Source organism: Phalacrocorax aristotelis, chromosome 2 (genome assembly GCF_949628215.1).
Source record: "Phalacrocorax aristotelis chromosome 2, bGulAri2.1, whole genome shotgun sequence".
Lineage (NCBI taxonomy): Eukaryota > Metazoa > Chordata > Aves > Suliformes > Phalacrocoracidae > Phalacrocorax > Phalacrocorax aristotelis.
In genome coordinates, this window is record NC_134277.1 from 163,932,513 (window position 1) to 163,952,053 (window position 19,541).

The window sequence follows — 19,541 nt, forward strand, 5'->3', positions numbered from 1 at the left end:
ACGTGAAAATTGCCAATATACAGCATATGCTTCAAAATTAGTCCCAGGGATTTGAGAAAGATATTGTTACAGCTGCAGAAGTACAATTCTCGCTAAACTCCAAAATCGGGTTTACAACCGAAAAAATATATCACATTTCTTCAAGCGGTGCAAAGGCTCCTCTATTTAATCCAACTTCTGTGGCACCAGCCGGGCCTCTGAAAAGCCACGCTGAGAACACTTGCTCCCCCCTTACCCGCAAATTTAGGAGGCTGTCCCCGGGTTAAAACGGGTGTGTGACCAGAGAGCTCGGCTTCTCTTGGGATCGAAGCAGCCCACTCTCCAGTGAGAGCAGTAATAGAACAAACCAAAAAAAACCCAAACCCACAAAAAACCAAAAACAAAACCAACACACACACACCCCCCCAAACCACAACACGCACAAAAAGAAGAAACCTCAACCACTTCCCCTGCGCTCCCACCCCGGCTCTAAGAGGCAACCGCAGATTTACCAGCATGCCTGGAGAGAGGCAGGGGCAAGGCAGGCAGCCCGGCTCCGGCAGCGAGGGGACACCTCCTCCTCCTCCCTTTCCTTTCCCTTTGTTTACTTTGCGGACCGTCCCGCTCCGCCTCGCCGAGCCGCGGCCCCGCCACCCCGAGCCGCCTCCCGCCACATCCGGTGGGACCGGACCGCCGCGGCCCCGGGGCGCAGGGAGGGCCGGCGGCGGGCCGAGCCTCCCCGGCGGGCAGGGCGGAGGGGTGGAAGGCGGTGCACCAGACGACCTCTCCCCGCAGCCTCCTCTTCTCCCATCCCCTTCCCATCCTGCCCGTCCTCCGCCAACACCGCCCAACCGAGCTCCCTCCGCGGGGGAGGGCAGCGGCTCTGCTCGGACCCCCCCAAGCATCACCCCGTCTCCCCCCTTGGCCGGCCGGAGCCCCTCGCTCACATCCCGGCCACGGGGCGCCCTCAGCCGCGGGAGGCTTCCCCAGCCGCGGGCACCCACGGAGCGCGGCTCCGGTGCGCGTGTACGTGTGTGAGCCCACGCGTGCCCCGTGGGGAGGGTGTCTCCTGTGCCCCCTCCCCGCTGTCCAAGGCAGCCCCTCCCGAGGGGTACAGAAGAAACGGGCAGCTCTTCCCCTGAGGAGCCGGGGCCGCCGCCGCACCCCTAGCCGGGGGGAGACACGGACAGGCACGGACGGAGGAGCCGCTGCCCCCCTCCTCTTTCCCCCTACCCCGTTATGTAAGTTAGGGCCGTTGGGGCCGCTGCGCCTCCCTCCGCCTGTCCCCCCTTCCGTCCCCTCCTCCTCGTCTCCTCAGGCAGCCCCTGCCGCCCGCACTCACCGCGCTGCAAGCAGCCGCCTCCGGCCGGCCGACCCCGGCGGGCGGAGGGGCTGGGGCGAGGGGAACAGAAGCAGCGGAGTTGTCCCGCCAGCGCCGGCTGCTGAAGCCGCCCGCCCGCCCGGCTGCCGCCCCGCTCTAGCTGGGTCTGCGCGGCGGCGCGGGCAGCTGCTTCCCTGCCTGCCCGCCCGCCCCGGCCACTCCAGGCCGCTCCCCCGCCCTCCCGGCGCGCTGCACCATGGGATGCGCGGCTGCCCTCTCCCTCCCTCCCCGGTTCGCTCCCCACACTAACATGGCTGCGGGGGATGGAGGGGGGGGGTCAGGCTGCCGCCCCTCAAACCGAGGGGGGGTGTGTGGGGGAGCCGCCCCGTCCCGCCTGCGCAGGCGCGGCGTGCGGGCCTCAGGTGGCGAGAGCCCGTTAGTCTCCGCTGCTGCCTCGAATCCTGTCAGGGGCAGGCGCGGCGATGGCGGAGGGGTGCATTCTGTCCCTTCGGCGGCCGCAGCGGCTCTTTCCTCCCGCCTTCCCCGAGGCAACGCAGATCCCAAAGGGCCGGTGGAGGGTGGTGGTTGCCTCGGGAGGAGGGGAGGTTTAACCCCTTGTCCTCACCCCGCTTTTCAGAAGCGGCTCTCGGCGGTCGAACTCGCGTCCTCGGTGTCTACCTCTACATCTATGGCCTCCAGCTGCTTGGAGGCGCAAAAACTCCTCAGACGAGCTTGCTTTGAGCCTTTTCTGGGACCTCTGGCCTTTCTCCATTTCCACGGTGGCAGCGGTTGCCCCAGTTGTTCTCTTCTTTCAAGACTGGGATACTCTCTTTCAGGGAAATACTTTCATATTAACTTACATATGACCAGATGACCAGAGTGTTTGCACGCCTATCAGTCATTGAGTATATTTAATAACCTAAGTCTGAATTAGTAATTTTAAAAGTCCCTATCAATCCATTGCTTACCTCTAGTGGAAGTTAAACTCAGTTTTTGCTCTTCTGCGTGCCCCAGGCAGGCTGAGCTTGAGGAGATCCCGAACCTCCACCTCTGGAAGTTGCCAGTGTGTCTGGAAACTGGAGGTGGGATACATTTTGCTTTGGTTTAAGCGTACCTGCAGCTGAGCTGGCTGGGCTGCCTTTGTAGTTGATGGAGAACTAGTCAATATAGTCAATGGCATTTGGGATGCGATTCATCTGATCAAACATGGGTAGTTGACTTTAGGGTAAGACAAGTTGCACTCTTAAACTTGCATATGTTTATTAGTTTTCCTGACACTACAAGGAAACTCAAGGGAGAGATGCTAAACGTGTAAATACATGTTTATTTATGTGACTGTAAATACAGTTTTTCAGGTGTATCCCACCTAAAGTGTTCCAAGCCCCTAAAGGAGCCAATCCATCAGGTAAGCTCTGTACATGATACAAATCCATTGAGCACCATATAAAAATCCTAGAAACTCAACAGCAGTACAGCATTCCTATCCATCTTTTATAGAAATGCTTGGCCATTACAGTAGTTACTAACAAATGGGAGACTCGGTGACCTCCTTAGCTCAAGAGATTCAGACCTGAATCTGTCAGTCTCCTGGGAGAGTCTGTTAACCAGCAGGTTGTAGGCTAGACAGGATAGCAAGTACGCTCTACCCTTTCTACTGAAGCTGGACCACTATGTAGAAAGGAAGGAAGGAAGGAAGGAAGGAAGAATGCTTTCAGTTATTTTATAATTATTGGTCTTGGGATGACTATTGAAGTTCTTGCCAGAAAAGGTAGAAATGTGCTAATTAAAATTACTGATGACAGAACGTTGGGAGACATCAATAAAGAGGATGTTCACAGTAATACACAGGAAAAATTGAACACCTCTGTGGACTGGGACAGTAAAAATGGATGGAAATGGATGAGTAAAACAGGAGTATATTTTCTGATTAAAACACAAGGAAGGGTGGTGTAAATACTGGAAAGGGAAAATGAAAGGGAAAATGGAACTTCACAATTCTTTATGACATGGTTGTTAGCAATGGAGGGAATTGCACTAAATCACCCTTCCAAGCATTTGATCCCAATTATTAATAATTTCCCCTTTGTCTCAGCTTTTGTCCATCCCTGTTTTTTACACTGGAAAGCTGAGACAGTATTTGAGCTTTCAAATTCACACATTATTCACTGGATGAACAGGCCTAAAAGCAAATAGCTCCTCTCCAGGGCTATATCCTACGCATACAAGAAAGTAGCAATACCTACTTTCTGTCATGCGTAGTATAGCCTATTGATTTCATATACAGGTTTCATTTAGATCTTTTCAAATGTCCTTGCTTTAAAAAATAATCACTATTCCTGTGTTTTTATAACTTTATCCTCTGCAGGTTCTCTGGGCAGCATCAATGTACCAATTCTCTCCATTTTACAGGTGGAAAAACTATTAAGAGATATGTGGATGCTTTATGGAGGAGCAGAATAAAGCCAGAGCTTTATTTTTATATTCTGATTCTTATATTTCTGCTCTGTCTTTTAATATTTACACTTTTTCATCTGGAAAAGAAATATGCTGTCTGAAATCCTTGGGAGCTTTCCCGTTGGTTTTAACAGGATGAAGGCAAGCCCAAAATAATATATCACATTGATGGTTTGTAGCATTTCCTGAAAAATCTGTTTCGGGTCCTGGTGAGAATTCTTTTGTTGGTTTCTTGTTGCTTTCTTTCAGCTGCAAAATGCTTGTAAAAACAGAAGCCTTCAATGACGTACTGATTTTGATAAAACACTTGCTGGGAAATCTCACGTTACAGAAGGCAATTTTTAGTCAAATGTAGAGGTAGTTCCATAAAAGCTGGTGACTCAAGCTTTCAGCTGGGAGAGGGGAGCTGTGTTGATGTCAAATGAGAAGCTACGTGATTATCCAAAATTGTAGTTTCAGCAGAAACTCATGAGACGTGAGTAGGATGGTAGTCGTGTCTCCTGGTGGGACTATAAAGCATCCAGATTCAAATCTCTGCTCTGTCTCTAGGTGCTGCCTTTTTTTCCCCTCCAACTTCAGGGTCTCATCCAAACTAATTGCCTGTGAGAAAGGCACTTCCAGAAGCTCATCCATCCTACCTACTGAGAATACAGTGAATCACTCTCTGATTACTCCTATTTTTCTCACTTGACTATGGGAGAGCCTAGGTAATTAGCCTAAATCTTTATATAGCTAAACTTTTATAACTCATGACTTGCACCTTTGTCTTCTAAGATTCTTGTTTTCTTCTGATTCTTGAGAACTTGTGCAGGAAAGTAAAATAATTTTCTTGCCCGCTTAGTCTACATGGAAGTTGTTGGTAGGTGGAAAAAAGATTCTCCCCTGTAATTTATTGTCAAATTATTAATGTTGAGGTAAGACATTTAGTTTAATAGTAATGGTATTATTTGTCCAGTCCATGCCATTATCTCATTTAATTTACAGTGGTTATTAAACCTGTGCTGCATTGGTACAAACAAAAATGTAGGAAACTTCATTATAGTGTAGCATTTATTGTCTTTCCTTTTATTAAGTGATGGAGCTGGGGGTAATGGCTCTAAAGCGAACTAGCTCTGTCCAGTGTTTTGGAGCACAGCTGCAGTCAGGCATCTTCAGCTTTTCTGCTGGATGGTGAAAATTCATTAAAGCAACCAGAGATCAGGTTTATGAGAGACAGGTAGCTCTGAACAGCGGGGCTGTTTCAGACTGTGACAAGCAAATGTGGGGGGATTTGGAAAAAAGGGAGAAAATGGCAAGATGTTAAATATTTCACAAAATACACAGAAACATTCTTTATCGTAAGAGGAAATTTTTTAAAAAAATAATTTCAATCAACCCCAGATGAAGAGATCTTCCACCGCGTACATAAGGAGTCTACGAAGTCCTTTGACACTGGTGCATATATGTAGTATGTAGTAAATACCTATTTTATAAGTAGATAGAAATAAAATGACAATGCCTGTTGTGTCAGAGTTACAATCTGCTGCAAACCTTATGCTGCAAGATTTTCTCGAGTGGGAGTTTTCCTATTTAATCAGTGAGGTCAGTGGCATGGTTTACCTCAAGGGATCAGGTCTTACGTTTAACAGTGAATAATGCCACATTGTGCAGCCTCATGGTTAGCATGTACAGACTTGAACAATTAAAGGCACCAAAATGTTAACAATGTTAATATACACATCTCTGCTTCACTCTGGCTTTAAAAAAAAAAATAGAGGCAAACCATTACATTAGCATTTCTGTGCAGCATCTGGAGTAGAAGCTGAATGGAAAGTTACCAGTGGAGGTTTTTCTAATTCACTAAAATAAAAACCAAAGCAAACCACAAAGAAATTCTTAAGAAAAACTCCAAGGAAAATAGGCAAAATTACACAGGATCAGGAAGAAAATTTCAGGTAGAAAATTTGATGTGGAAAAAACTAATTAGCAGCTGGGGGACCCACTTGATGAGTTGTTATTAACTAAAACCTCCAAAGCAAATGTTAATGTGTTAATTAGAAGCAGGGTAATAACCTCCTAGATTTCCCAGTAGGAAACAAAAATACCCAAAACAAAACAAAAACAAGACAATTTTTGCCTTGCTATTACTGGCTAAAAACAAACATGGCAGCAGGGGAACCTCCTAGACCTGCTTCTTCATTTTCTGATGTGCGTTTGCAGCGTTGCCACCCTAACGGTAACGTAGGCTGCCTTGCCTGGCCTTTCAGCATGGTGACTAGGTGGAAGCATGGGATCAAGAAGTTTATTTATCTTTCTAGAAAATCAAACAAAATCTCTGCCCTGAGTGGTGGCTTTGATTTCCAGAAAGAAGGGAAAGGTCCCATGTTGGCTTAGTTAGATGGGTTCCAAGGAAGAAATGGAAATTAGAGGAGAGATTCATTCTGTGTCTGGTCAGTACAAAAGCACGAGAGTCAGGATTCTCTCAGACGCAACCCTAGTGTGTTGGCATGGGAAGTAAAATTCATGATCTATCCTAAAGGGCCATTCTTCTCATCAGAGATTCTTTTTTTCTCATTTTATTTTGGCTTCCATGATAGAAATATTTTTTTCTTTTTCTTTTTTTTTTGGTGTTTTTTTTTTTTTTGCCAACCACACCTCAGACAAACTTGTAGATGAGCCAACCCAAACCATATATTTTAGAACTGCATTCTGTTGAGACCAAGCAGCATAAAGGGATGGAGTTCTTCTGGACATTTAGAAACACTTGAATTCTTTGACTTATCCTCTGTCCTCTGCAGTTTTCAACCAGTTTGATGCATTGAGCTGTGTTACCCACTTTTCTCAGAAAGGCCAGGAGAGAAGGAGGGTGTTCAGGAGTATGCGCTATCAGCAGGGCTAGCTTGTGGGGCAGCCAGGCCTGAGCTGCCGTGCTTATATTCCAGGAGCGTGGCTTTCCCAGTAAAGATAGAGCCTTTTGTCTCTTCCAGTTCTGAGCCAACCCGCAATCCTTATATTTTCATTTAGTCAAACTGGTATTAAAAAAACTGATTTTTTTTTTTAAATTTTGGCCTTACGCAGTTCTGGTTCTTTGTCATTAATCAGATCAAGTCAGCTTTTTGCAGGAACTGTGACAGTAGCGTCATCACTCTGATCTCTGTCAAACCCTCTCCAAAAAATCCCTTCAGCTGCTTTGGTAAGCTTACACTTTTTCTGTAGAGCCCCTTGATGTGTAAAATGTATGCAATGTTTTGATCAAAGGAGTTCTTGTACTTAATGCAAATTTCAACACCCTTACAGCAGTCAGATGTGAATGTATAGATCTAATCCTCCTGATCTCCACAGAGTGACACTGGGCCCAGGGGACATCAGTCCAGCTAGCGAGGAGGGCAGGGATGGTTGGTGAGGAATATTTAAACTTCTTTATTTTATTTTAAGGCTGTGTTAAGCTTTATCCATGTATGATAAGATTAGTTAATGTTCTGAACACCTGTTGTCTAAAAGGTTACAGTGACCACATTTAGGAAAACTTGTCTTTTTTTCTTTCACCTTTTTTTCCAACATCTAAGCAAATGGCAAGCCCTGTCTCCTTTCTGCAATCCTTTCAGCCACTTCAAATGGCATTTTCAACATCAGAGGATAATTTTCTGTAGATTTATTTTCAAACACAACCAAATACTTAAGTAGGGAAACTGTTTTCTGTGGGTATTAATCGTCATTGGTGAGCAGTCTCATATTCAGTGAATGATTTTGATTGTATGTGAATATTCATTCTTCTAATGTTTTCTTTATTTTCCAGTCTCTGGGGCATTTTTTAGTTATTTTATGTATTTTATTTATTTTTTTATTTTTATAATTCCTCTCTAGTATCTACAATTTTATTATCAACCTAATTTTTAATTTTAGGTGGAAGGAGTTCTGACGAGACAATGTGACCAGTCATCTTGGAATCTGCCCCAGAATCATGGAGACTTTGATATGGCTTTGGGCTGATTTTAGGAGTGGGATACAGGACAGGTACTTGTTCCATATGCCTTTCCTCTGAGTTACAGGGTTCTCCTCAAGTTTGCTAAAGTTGTGGCCCTGGAAATTTACTCCTTGTCTCCTCTCTGAGAGAAGCGTGGGGGATAGGGGCTCCAATCGCTCCACTGGGCCAGGTGTCATTGGCTTGGAGAGCTGTGTTGCACCATGGGACACAGAGAACAAGACATGCTCTAGCACTTACTTCTGGGGTGGGGCAAATCATCCTATCCTCTACCTTGCTTCAGGGGCAATCCCCTTGCATTACTCTTATTATCTTATTTTCATCTTGTTAAAAAGAGTGACTTTAAGTTGGAGGCAAGATATTGCTGACCTGTATGAATCCATTTTAGGGTGGCTGCATAGAGTCCCCATTGTCTACGTGCAGTCATTACTTGGGAACCACTGAGTAAGTCACCTCATAAATTTCAGTCAGCCAGGAGGTAGAATGCTTCTGTTGTTCCTCTAATTTTTTCATCCTGTGCTGCTTCAAAAGCTGTAATAAAAATGGAATAAAAGAGGATTGTCATTTTCTTGAGTTCGGGTCCTTGCTCTTCAGTTGCCTAATTAAAAATTGATAATTTGTTTTCACTCAGGATTCTGCAGAGAAGAGATACAGCTCTTGGACAAAGTTTTTGAAGAGAACCTCTGCAATGGATAAAATATGGAGCTAATTATCACAGCACGTATGTTTAGAAGACAGTGATGGACTGGAAAATACTTTCTTTGCAGGGTTGTCAAACTCGTGGATATCCTCTTCTTTATGCCTTCAGTACGCTGGCTGAGATTCACGGGCATGTATGCATTTGCAGTATAAAAGGAGAGAGATTTTCTATATTGTCTTCTTTTTCCTGTTACACACACAATTCTGTCTGCTAGTTTTCTCAGTACAGGCACGACGACTTTGTGTCTTTTGGAGGTGTTCTGTGAAGTGCCTTTGTATCTGACTACCTCAATACCACACTTGAGTTTCTTTACTTTGTAGGAAGAATGTTACACACAAAAATCAAGGTAAGAGAGAAGACCTGTGGTTTGACTTAAATCAGTGTGTTTTGCTTTGGAGGACTAAATGGGTTGATTGTGGCACATGTAGGAATGAGTTCATACTTTACAATAACCTCTGAAGAATAGATCACATTCCTTAATTCTATTCTTATATATCCTCACGTTGTCTGCCATTTCGGTTTGATGTAGCAAGCACTGAAAAACAGAAATATTTCTCTTGGGTTGCTTTATTCTGAAAACAATTGCTATAGCAGAAGGATTGCAGCCAGATGCATTTCAGTTTGCACAAAGGTTTTTGTTCTTTGTGGCAATCCGACATTCTTTCATCAAGGCACTATTAGTTATAGAAAAGTGAATTGACAGCAGCTGAATCATCTATAATTCAGCTTTTAATCAGAATTTGTTCTCGCAAATGTTACTCTCCCCCCAAAAAGAGAAAACTGTAAAAGCAATTTTTATTGAACCAGTTTAAAAAGTATGACTATTTAGCTTTATAACAGAATTACTGCATTGAAAAAGGCTTCAGGAACAGCAAGAGATGAGTGTACCAAATTATAGTTTTCTCTTAGAAAGAGTCAGACATTTCATTCTTACAGATGTCTGCCTCTCTAGAAAGCTACCTGGCTGCTTTGGCGTGCAGGAAGGGAGAGAGCCTTGTAAATCAGATGTGAATTGTTTCTTATTATTTATTTAGAATCATACTTTTTGCAGAGCACAATACTAACTTTGTAAGAGTATTACTTATCTGCAGAATACATATACAGGATATTTAACTGCCAAATAGTTCACAAGTTAGAAGAAGCAGTGCAGTGTTCGGGCTTTTTTTCTGCTATGAACTTTTGCGGGGCTTAATGTCATTTAGTTTTTCGATACCTCCAGTTATAGTTCGTAAAATAGGCATAATAACTTGATAGCTCTGGGAAGATAGTGGGAGTTACAGTTAAGAGTGGTTCAGAAAAGAGGTTGAAGCTGCCTGAACATTGAAGACAAAACGTGTAAGTCAGGGTTTCTTTTCTTTCTTCATACAGTTGTTGTTTTCCCAACCCTCTTATCTGTATCTTGGAAGAAACCTCCTACAGTTTCAGTGAAGCACTGGAGTTGTGTGTAACGGGGAAGCAAAGATTTCTGTACCATTTTGGTTTGATGTTGCTAGATCAGCTCCTGTATCGGACTTATTTTTTTAAAACTGTTTATGTTAAGCTAGTTACAGTCTGAGCTGCTTTGTTTATTTACCAAGCATGTGCAACAGGTGTCAAGATTTTTCAGTCTCCTGATAGTTAGCTCGATGCTGTCTTTCACTATGATTTAAATCAGATAATGCAACCAAACTGTAACAAAAATAAGTAATAACTATGTAATAAAAAAGACCATTAAGACATTTGAGATATTTCATACTTAAAAAGCAAATTCTTTGTAGGAGTATGTATTGGTCCCCTTTGCTGTAAGGAGAGGAGCCCTGCAATTTGCCTGAAAACAGAAACTCACAGATGTTGATGTCAGGAATAGAAATAAAGCCCATCCCTTCTAACCAGGTGCCAAGGAAAATCTTAATATCTGCAGAGAATGCTGTTTTCCTTAAGTTCACATTGAAATCATATGTAAATATCCTGGGAAACATATTTTGGGAATATTTATATATTTTGTCATTATTATGATTTAGTAAGGAAAAAAAGCTGCTTGAGCATATCAAGGTATGCCAGTGACTAGCTTAGGAACTCGGAAGCAGCTGCAGAGCCACCAGCTGAGACGCCTGGGTAGGCAAACAGAGAGGCGTGTGCTGTTTGCAGTGTTTCTTCCTGATATTAGCATCTGGGCTACTTGGCACATATACCTCTCCCACCCTTCCTACAGCAAGAGACCACTTGTAGGCTTTAGTTTTATATGGTTACCCATATACTTGAAAGGGTGTCTGTCAGTCTCTGTTAATCTTTATAATGTTTCAGAAATGAGAGTTCAAGAATAATTAGAAGCTTTCTAATACACTGAAAAGCAACTGTCTTTGTTAAGGACCAGATTATACCAACTGCCGCAATATAATATGGTTTGTGCACAAATATAATATGCATGTTGCAATAATGTTCTTACATGCATGTACACATGATTTTAGCGTGCTACCGGGAGGGGAAAAAAATGCATATGGAAAATGTAAAGAGTATATGTAGCTAGTACAGAAAGTGAGCTTTGCCTGTAGTATTATTAGCTGTAAATTAAAACAACAGCACATTTTAGGGAAGTTTTGAATTTAGCATGTTTTAAGATGGCTAACTAACTAGATTTCTAAAGAATTCCAAAATTCATAGGTGAAGAGAATCAACTTACTGAAAATCCCCTCAGAGTACCCAGCTTCCAGTTCCATTTTCAGTTTGCTAAGCCATGCCCTGTTTTACTTGGAGGTTTATTAAATTAATGCTGAAGTTTTTGTTTTGTTGAAGACAAATTGTAGCTAACTGTAATACAGTACGACATGCTAGTGTCTTTTAAGTACCAGTGAATCATGGTATAAATTAGTACTCTTCTTTTACAAAACTTTACCTTTTAATAAAAGTAGTTATTAGTTTTACAGTTGTTGCTATTTTGATCTCAAATGCATGTGTTCAGTCTTACAGTTAGATTTTCTTTGTGAGTTGAAAAGTTTCAAAACAATTATTTAACTTTTTCTAAATATACTCTGTTACAAAAAAAAGCTAACTTCCAATGTTTTGTGCACAGAATTACTGTCTTACGAGGCTTCCTTTAATACGGTACCTCAGAGATTTAACCACTGAACTGTTTGAAAGCAGCGTCACTGTGCATGTGGAAAAGCTAGAAATGTTTAGATAAAATATTACATGAAGTTTGGCAATAGAGCTTCTGGAATTTCAAGTTTATCTGTAATTCCCCTGCAGAGATGAAAACACCCTTTCTCTAGGGCTGGTGAAGAGTTGGAGCAGTTTTATTTACATCTAGCGGAAATTATGAGAAAGGTCACAGCCCTAGTTTTTATGTGGATAGATCCAGTCCCTGCACCGCTTCAGTCAGTCTCTGCCTGAGAAATACGCCATGGGAAACAAAAATTAAAAAGACAAATTCAATAGCAATAGTAGTGTTATTTTTAAGGTACTGTGCTGAACAATGTCCCCTCAGTAAAAATAATACAAATACTAGACTACTGAGCACAATAAATGAGGACTGTTTTAGAGTCCATTAGGCTTCCATTGTGTGTCTTACACTGCAGCTGTAGTGTCAAGTGTTAAAATTACTGCAAAGTCACCTGTGGAATATTTGACATCCTTCAATACAGGCTCGGTGGTGTTTATTTTTAGGTACATAGATGAACAATCCTTCATTATTTTGCCTTTTGCTCTAAATTAAAGTATTTGTCTTGAATTTCAAGAGACATACTTGATACATTCATTCATGAGCTAAAATAAACCCAAGTGAGCCCACAGAGGAAGAGATTACTATAGGAGAATGGCTTTTACTACTGTTAAACCAGCCAAATATTTGCAGTTTTGCAATGATTCATCCTTTTTCCTCTCTTGTTCAGCAGTATTTTGGAAGAGCAGACTAAGGAAGGAGCTAGTGATACTCCTAGTCCAAAAGAAGATCAAGTCCTTTTTTGGTGATTAATTTTATCTGAACTAAATCCTTCATTGCCATGATGTGGCCACAGAAGTGAGCAGAAGTGCCCCTATTCATCCCAGCTGAGGACTAAGCCTTTTATCTTATGCTTTTATTCATATTTATTATTTATTTTAAAATAAATGCTGCTATTTAACATTCATTATTATTTCCGTGAAAGGAAATACTCGGGCCTGGGGACCTATCCTGAGAAAAGTACGGTAGCACATAGATTGGGACCATCCTGCAAAGAGTGAGGCTGGGAGTGAAAGGAAGCTTGTGAGTCATCGGCGTGGAGCCCTGCTACCACCAGCCACCCTCTGGCACAAGCCTGATCCTCGACTGGTTAAATTCAACCACAAAACAGTTAACTTTCCAGTCCTACTCAAGGGTATGTAGTAAATCAGTCACAAGTGAGAAACCTTCTTTCAGTCTCCACCGTACGTTTGTCTGTGATGGTATGTGTGTTTCCCTTTTTCCCCAGGTTGTACCATAGGTTAAACAGTTCTTTCCTTTCCTTTCCCTTCTTTTCTCCTGCTCTGTATCCGCAGACAGCAGCCACTTCCCCTCTCTCCCTTTAAGGTGTCTCCACCCCTCTGAAACAACTTAGTTCCCCATTCACTTTTGGGTCCTCTCCCTTGAGCATCTGCAATGCAAAAGCACTAGTCCAGTCCCAGCTGTCTTTGGGAGTCACTCAGACACTTCCCTCTGAAGTAAAAACTAGCTGTAGTGTTTGGGTTTGTTCACTTCAAACACCACTCCCAGGGGACTGTGCAAGCAGTTCTATAGGTTTATCTCCCTTTGTCCTATACAGCCCTCTGACACCATGCTAAAAGGCTTTACACCCTCAAAAAAAATTCATTTAGACCTTATGGCAACAGGGAAGAGCCCTAAGAAGGCGTGTCAGTCTGCTCTAGAGAGGGTTTAGCCCTGAAGACTGTGCACATCCCACAACAGTTTGGATTGGAAGAGACCTTTAAAGATCAACTAGTCCAACCCCCGCCATGGGTCTTCAACCAGACCAGATTGCTCAAAGCCCTGGCCAACTCGACCTTGAACACTTCCCATGGTGGGGCAAAGCACATCACTGCTTTGCACTGCATTGCGTAGGGACCAGGGATTGTTCATTCTGGCAGATAGATTTAGCATCCTTAGTATTCTCAGGCTTGCAGTTTCCCTGATGAAGGAGAGTCCTTTGGGTCAGTGTTTTAAGATGCTGAGTCCTCAAGAGGAATACTCAAAGTATTCTCATTCATAGAATCATAGAATGTTGGAAGGGACCCACAAGGATCATCGAGTCCAACTCCTGTCCCTGCACAGGACAACTCCAAATTCACACCATGTCTCTGAGGGCATTGTCCAAGTGCTTCTTTAATAGTATCAGCTCTGTGACTGCCTCCCTGGGGAGCCTGTTCCAGTGCTCCACCACCCTCTGGGTGAAGAACCTGTTCCTAATACCCAACCTAAACCTCCCCTGGCACATCTTCCTGCCATTCCCTCGGGTCCTGTCATTGGTGACCAGAGAGAAGAGATCAGCGCCTGCCCCTCCTCATCCCCTTGTGAGGAAGCTGTAGACCGCCATGAGGTCTGCTTATAGTCTCCTCTGCTCCAGGCTGAACAAACCAAGTGACTTTAGCTGCTCCTCATACAGTTTCCCCTCTAAACCCTTCACCAACTTTGTGGCCCTCCTCTGGACACTCTCTAGTAGCTCTTTTTCCATGCTTTGACTCCAGCCCTGCGCTACTATAACTGTATCAGTAAAGATGCTTGAGGGGCTGCGTTGGGAACTGGGCTGTGGAGCTTTTCTGGCTTAAAAAACTATGTTGCAGCTTTCAACCATTATACAGTTTTCTTAAATATAGGTAAAAGTTGTAAGCTAAATACACACAAACATGCATATCAGTTGCAGAAGCCAGAAGGGAGGAAAAAACCTTGAGATTTACTTCCATTTATGTACTTTTCCTCTTACTCAGAGCTAAATAGAAGCACCAGTTTCTAATGAAATAAAGGATTATTCTCATTGATGATCCACCTCTTCATGTCTAAAAGAAAAAAGCACATACAGACCTTTGTGTCCAGAATGTGCCAAGGGCAAACAATGCATACAGGCACTCGAGACCATGAGAGTCGTTTCCAGAAAGACTGTTTTATCCATGGCATCTACCTGTGTGTTTCAATAATACCTGTGCTTCTGTGATGTTTTGTCTGAAGAGCTCAAAGCACATTATAGGTAGACGTTTAGCTAAATTGATGTCAGTCTCTGAAAGGTAAGAAGGATTCCCACCTGCAGGCGTGCCAGGTGGTACCTCAACAGATAAAACTTCTCGCTCAAGGTCAGAAAAATGAGTCAGTGGCAAAGCTGAAAGAGAGCTTTGAGAGGTGAGTTTAATACGTACTGATGGCAGCCAGCTGCGTTGCTGCAGCTGTGCTCGGGGAACATTGATCTTATTCTTGTTGATATGAGTGAACTTCTCTAGACAAAGAATCCACATAAACCAAAACCATTTATCAGCTGTTTAGAGAAGCAAGCTGTAAAATGTTAGGCTGCCACAACTGTACTGCACGCAGCAATTAGTAAGCGCTAAAGTGGTGATGGTTTTCCTCTCCATCCTTGATGGTTTCCTTAAAGCTTTGGTCCTACGTAAAACTATTTGCTAGACTCTTAGCTTGGTAAGCACATATTCTGGTCATGGAGTACTTCAGCCTGAAAACCCTTCCACCACTCATGCTTTTTTTTAAAATTTAGTATTCAAGGATCTTTGCATTTTGATATGCTAGTCATGTTTCTGGAAGTAGAAGCACCTAGCTTACAACTACGTCCCTTTAGGCCTGAAGAGAGAAATTTATAGCTCCAATACCTGCACTGAAATTGCTGTGCCGTTAGAAGCAACGTGCAAGGTTGGATTATAGGTAAATTAAAAACCAGTAAGTTAAAAAACTTTGGACATTGCCCTTAATATATGCTTTAACTTTTGGACAGCCTTGGAGTGGTCAGGGAGTTGGGCTAGATGATGGTTGTAGGTCCCTTCCAACTGAAATGTTCTTCTCTTCTCCTCTCCTCTCCTCTCCTCTCCTCTCCTCAGCGAGGTGCCTTAGACATCTTCCATTCCCCCAGCACTATATAAGCTATCTACGGGTGGCACTCAAAAGAGATAACAAAACAAAATCATAGCTTCCATCCCACTGTCCACTGCCAGCTGTAGTAGAGGTGCCCCATTCTTCTCTAACTAGAGGTGACAGATGAGTCTTCTTGGCAGACCTAACAAACCCTGTCCGAACTTGAGGTCATACAGGGGAATGTATTGAAATGAATAGATCATCAAGTCTGGTGAAATATTAAGAGGGTGAAAACATATTTCCCCATGGCTGATCCTTGTTTTTATGTGGTCTTCAAGTGCCTTTTTGCTTCACCCTTTCAACAGAAGACCACAAGTAGTTTTGTCTCCCCTGCAGGGACCTAAACATATTAAAAGGTCACTGCTAGATCAAAATGAATATGCTTTTTTAAAAAAGGTATTTCCCTCAGTTCCCAATCATGCTGTATAAAAGCTGTAATGAAAAACATGTACTGTTTACATGCATAATTTTTGTTTAGCATTTATCTTCGCATACTGAAAACCAGAATCATTCTTCTGCCATATAGTCACTTGTTCTTGCTAGTTTTATACTCATTGAAGCAGTAATAGTGCCAAAGCTCGCAAGGAAATATTTAAACGCTAATTAACTTCTTAATTCTGTGTGTGGGCAGGCCCCTTGTTTTCCCTGGAGCACAACTGATTTTCAAGATATTTATTTGGGATTTCAGGGTATTTGCATATTGTGTATGGCTCCCTATGTATGCCTTGGTATGTGTGTGGGATGCCTCTGGCTGTATTTGCCTGCAGCTGAGGCCGCACAACATTCCCCTTAGAACAGGCAAGTTTTCCAATATGGAAGTTTAAAAAAACCCAACCCTCTCTCCTATTTTATTTTGGTCACTAAATAAACAGCAGCAAATCGCGTGGCTATTCCATCAAGCCGTGTTATGGTGGCACAATAAGTGCGTGTCACTCCTTCTGGCTGCAGGGTGCCAGGGGCGATCAGTTCTCAGCATCTGTCCAACAGAAGTTCAGCCTGGAGCAGTCACCCTCTACCGAGGTTTTCCTTTTTGATTTTTTCCAATAAACAGATCTGCATGGTGTTATTGCTAAGGCTAATCTGATTTTCTTTGGGAGGCGGCTAAGCATGTGGCTAGAATTTGTATTAGCGGTTACTAAAATGGCTTGTGTTTCTGTACTCCCTTCCCATTCAGTTTCCTCTTTACAGGTCACCTCTGCTGTGGCACGTAAGAAATGGCTGGAAGAACAATATTGAGACTTTACACTGAAACTGCATAGAAAAATGTATCCAGGCTGTGTGTTTCTGCATGCTGCATGAGAAGCCTTCACAGACAGAAAGTTCGTAATGCAAAATTCAGCCCTCAAAGCATAAAAATATACTGGCATTATGAAGAGATTTTAAAATTGTTTGTTTTGAACAGCTGTGGAAATGGCTGTGGCTCAATAATCCATTTTGTAAAGTAGCCCTTTCTACCCTAAAGCTGCCTGGATGGAGCAGGGGTGAGAGAAGCCCTTGTGCACACCTGTTTGTAGTAGTTTCTTCTCATTAAAGACCAGGGCACTTGCAGGGGAAGGAACAGGCCACAGCTTTGTAGTGAGAAATCATGGAGAAGCCAGGGCCATTCATGCACGGTTCTGGTGGAATTGCTGTCACCAAACTGCAGGTGTGCTGGTTTTATTCCTTAATATTTGGGGGAAAGGTGTAGGCACTTTAGGGACAAGAAAGCTATGGGAGATACCTACGCTGCCAACAGCTGAAGTTGGGAGAGATGAGTCCCACCCTTTGGGACTAAACCTTGTTTCCAGCCTCAAAGAATGCTAAAGTAGCACTGAAGGACTTGTTGTTTCACGCCTGCCTGACGGGAGACTGGAGGCACATAAGAATAGATTAAATCAGCCCAGCTGCTGTTATCTTTTTCATATATTCCCCTTAGTGCAAGAGCAAGGTGCCGCATGGATCCTACAGTCCTTCTGCTGCTGCAACCTCCAGCACGCAGACTCCTACAGAGACTTCTGCTCACCCAGGTGTTTCAAAGTACAGACATGCCCTTTTGCAGGGGAGAAAAGACCCATCCGTGACTTTTGTATCAGTTTTCGCTTTGATTTGCTTCGTTCTGTGTGATTTGTCATAACACTTCAAAAAGAACTGTGCAAGTAACGGGTTTCCAGCAATGATATGGGTAAAGCCGAGCATTAACCTTAAATGTTTTTTCTCCTTGTTATGTTGCACTTAATAGTGCATAGTTATACTCCCTGTGTGTTGAGAGAGCAGGAAGTTACATAGTAAATGCTAGCAGAAGCTGACATTTAGGCTTTTATTATCACTTGATAAACCCATGTAAATCCCATTAACGCTGAGAGGTGTTGTATGTGTATATCAGTGGGGAAAAAAGAGACTATTTGCTCTCGAGTGCATGTAACTAATTAAAAATTTAAGAGCATATAGTACATGATTATATTGGACTGTGGGTTAATGCTCCTGAATGAAAAATGCCAGATGAGCTGAAATGCTTATAGAGAACAAGAGAAACTCTGGCTGCCTCTGTGCAGAGAGCCTGCATGTTCTCCGTGAATAGTCCTAGTATTCACCGCTCAGACTTGCTCTACGGTCGGGGGCTGATGGAAACGGGCATATCGCCAGCTGTGACCTTAGTCAGGATCTGCAGGGCAGAAAACAATGCAGGGAAAGAGAAGAGGACAAGCCTTGGCACCTACAAGCCAGTTTCACATCCTCTGCTGAACTTATTTCTGGCAGTATTTTTCTTGCCAACACAAGCAGCAGGCAATATCTTAATCGCCACCTTTCTCACCATATGACAGCCAGTTGCAACCATCAGAGAAGCTCAGGTCGAAGGCAGGCTGCTCTCCCTGGAAGAGCCCAGTGCCAGCACTCTCTAAATGCCCATGGATCCCCAGCCTCCAGGGCAGCTTCAGAAACGTGTGCCTGCAGGAAGGGTGTCACCTTCCTATGAACAAGAAGCCACCAGCCACTGGGATGGTCCAGACAGGACACTCATGGGGTTGCTAATCTGGAGTAGAAACCACAAATCCATACCTTCTGCTTCCTATATAATTATGTTTTATTTCAAAAGACTGTCTTAGAGTCATGTTAGAGTTACTATAAGTGTAAATATCCAGTAATCTTCTCTAAAGGCATTGATTTCCCTGCTCACGGCAGGGAGGTTGGAATAGATGACCTCTAAAGATCCCTTCCAACCCAAACCACTCTGTGATTCTATAATTGAAGAAATAGCGGCAATTGCACAAAGCAGTTATCGGTCACTGCCCAAACAAAGGCATGTGCAGGACACGTGGATGGAGAACAGCTTCCTTGCAGCTGAAAAAGAAGCCCCAGACCCTGGCACAAGGATGATAAGCACAGTCCCAAGGAAAAGGACCACAAAAGACATTTTTGATTCTTCTTGAGGTTAAGGAAAACAAACTTCCAAATTCTTTGTAAATAAAGAGCATGGGACGAAAGAAATACCCAGCTCTGCTAAAGGTTTCCCATCCACCTAGAAAAAAATCACAGGGAACTAAAACCTCATATTTAAGTTCATATACGGTCCTGACAATCATTGCATTTTATGACAAGATGAAATCGCTAGAACTAAATCTACGGGCTGATGCACCGCCCAGCTTCTTAGTGTGAATGTCAACTTCTTCCCATTTCCTTATAATCCTTCAGTGGTTTCAGAAAGCCCCAGCCACACAAAACCCCACCCTTTAAAGTTTCTGTCATGTGCTTTACACTCTTAATAGCCACCGCTGTTCTGAATTTCGCATCCATTCTTGAAGTGAAAGTTGAGCTGATCTTTTTTTTTATGATGAAAGAGCAGCCACCGAATTAATAGCAGGTCAGTATGACATATATTAGAGCGTGGTTCGGCATTTATGTTGAGAATCTCCTGTCATCTTCACCACCACCCACAAATGCCATAGCAACCACATTGTAAAGGGGCTAAAATGCATGCACAGTTTAACGTGCTGTTAAATGAATGCACTTCTTGTTTTACTATTGTGATGATGAATTCATTTCAGCTGCAGTCACTGATTAGTAGAAAGCTTAGTTCCCACTGAAGAGAAAA

At 43.2% G+C, this 19,541-nt stretch overlaps 1 protein-coding gene and 1 long non-coding RNA gene across 4 annotated transcripts in view; one reads left to right on the forward strand and one right to left on the reverse strand.

Annotated features, from left to right (window-relative positions):
- The window catches only part of PTK2 (protein tyrosine kinase 2), a 233,548-nt gene extending 232,011 nt beyond the window's left edge, over positions 1-1,537 (reverse strand). For 2 of the 3 annotated variants that reach the window (XM_075085912.1, XM_075085909.1), the window contains exon 1: positions 1,322-1,537. The gene's annotated coding sequence lies outside the window, so the exon portion shown is untranslated. Of the gene's footprint in view, positions 1-491; positions 621-1,321 lie in introns of those variants that run through there. The other variant, XM_075085911.1, reaches the window with a different exon arrangement.
- Positions 1,538-6,327: 4,790 nt separating this feature from the next.
- LOC142053794 (uncharacterized) lies at positions 6,328-17,858 on the forward strand. Its single transcript, XR_012659327.1, has 5 exons — positions 6,328-7,132; positions 7,637-7,747; positions 8,347-8,761; positions 9,784-12,746; positions 16,661-17,858. It is a non-coding gene; the product is annotated as an uncharacterized LOC142053794 (long non-coding RNA).
- The last annotated feature ends 1,683 nt before the right edge of the window (positions 17,859-19,541 follow it).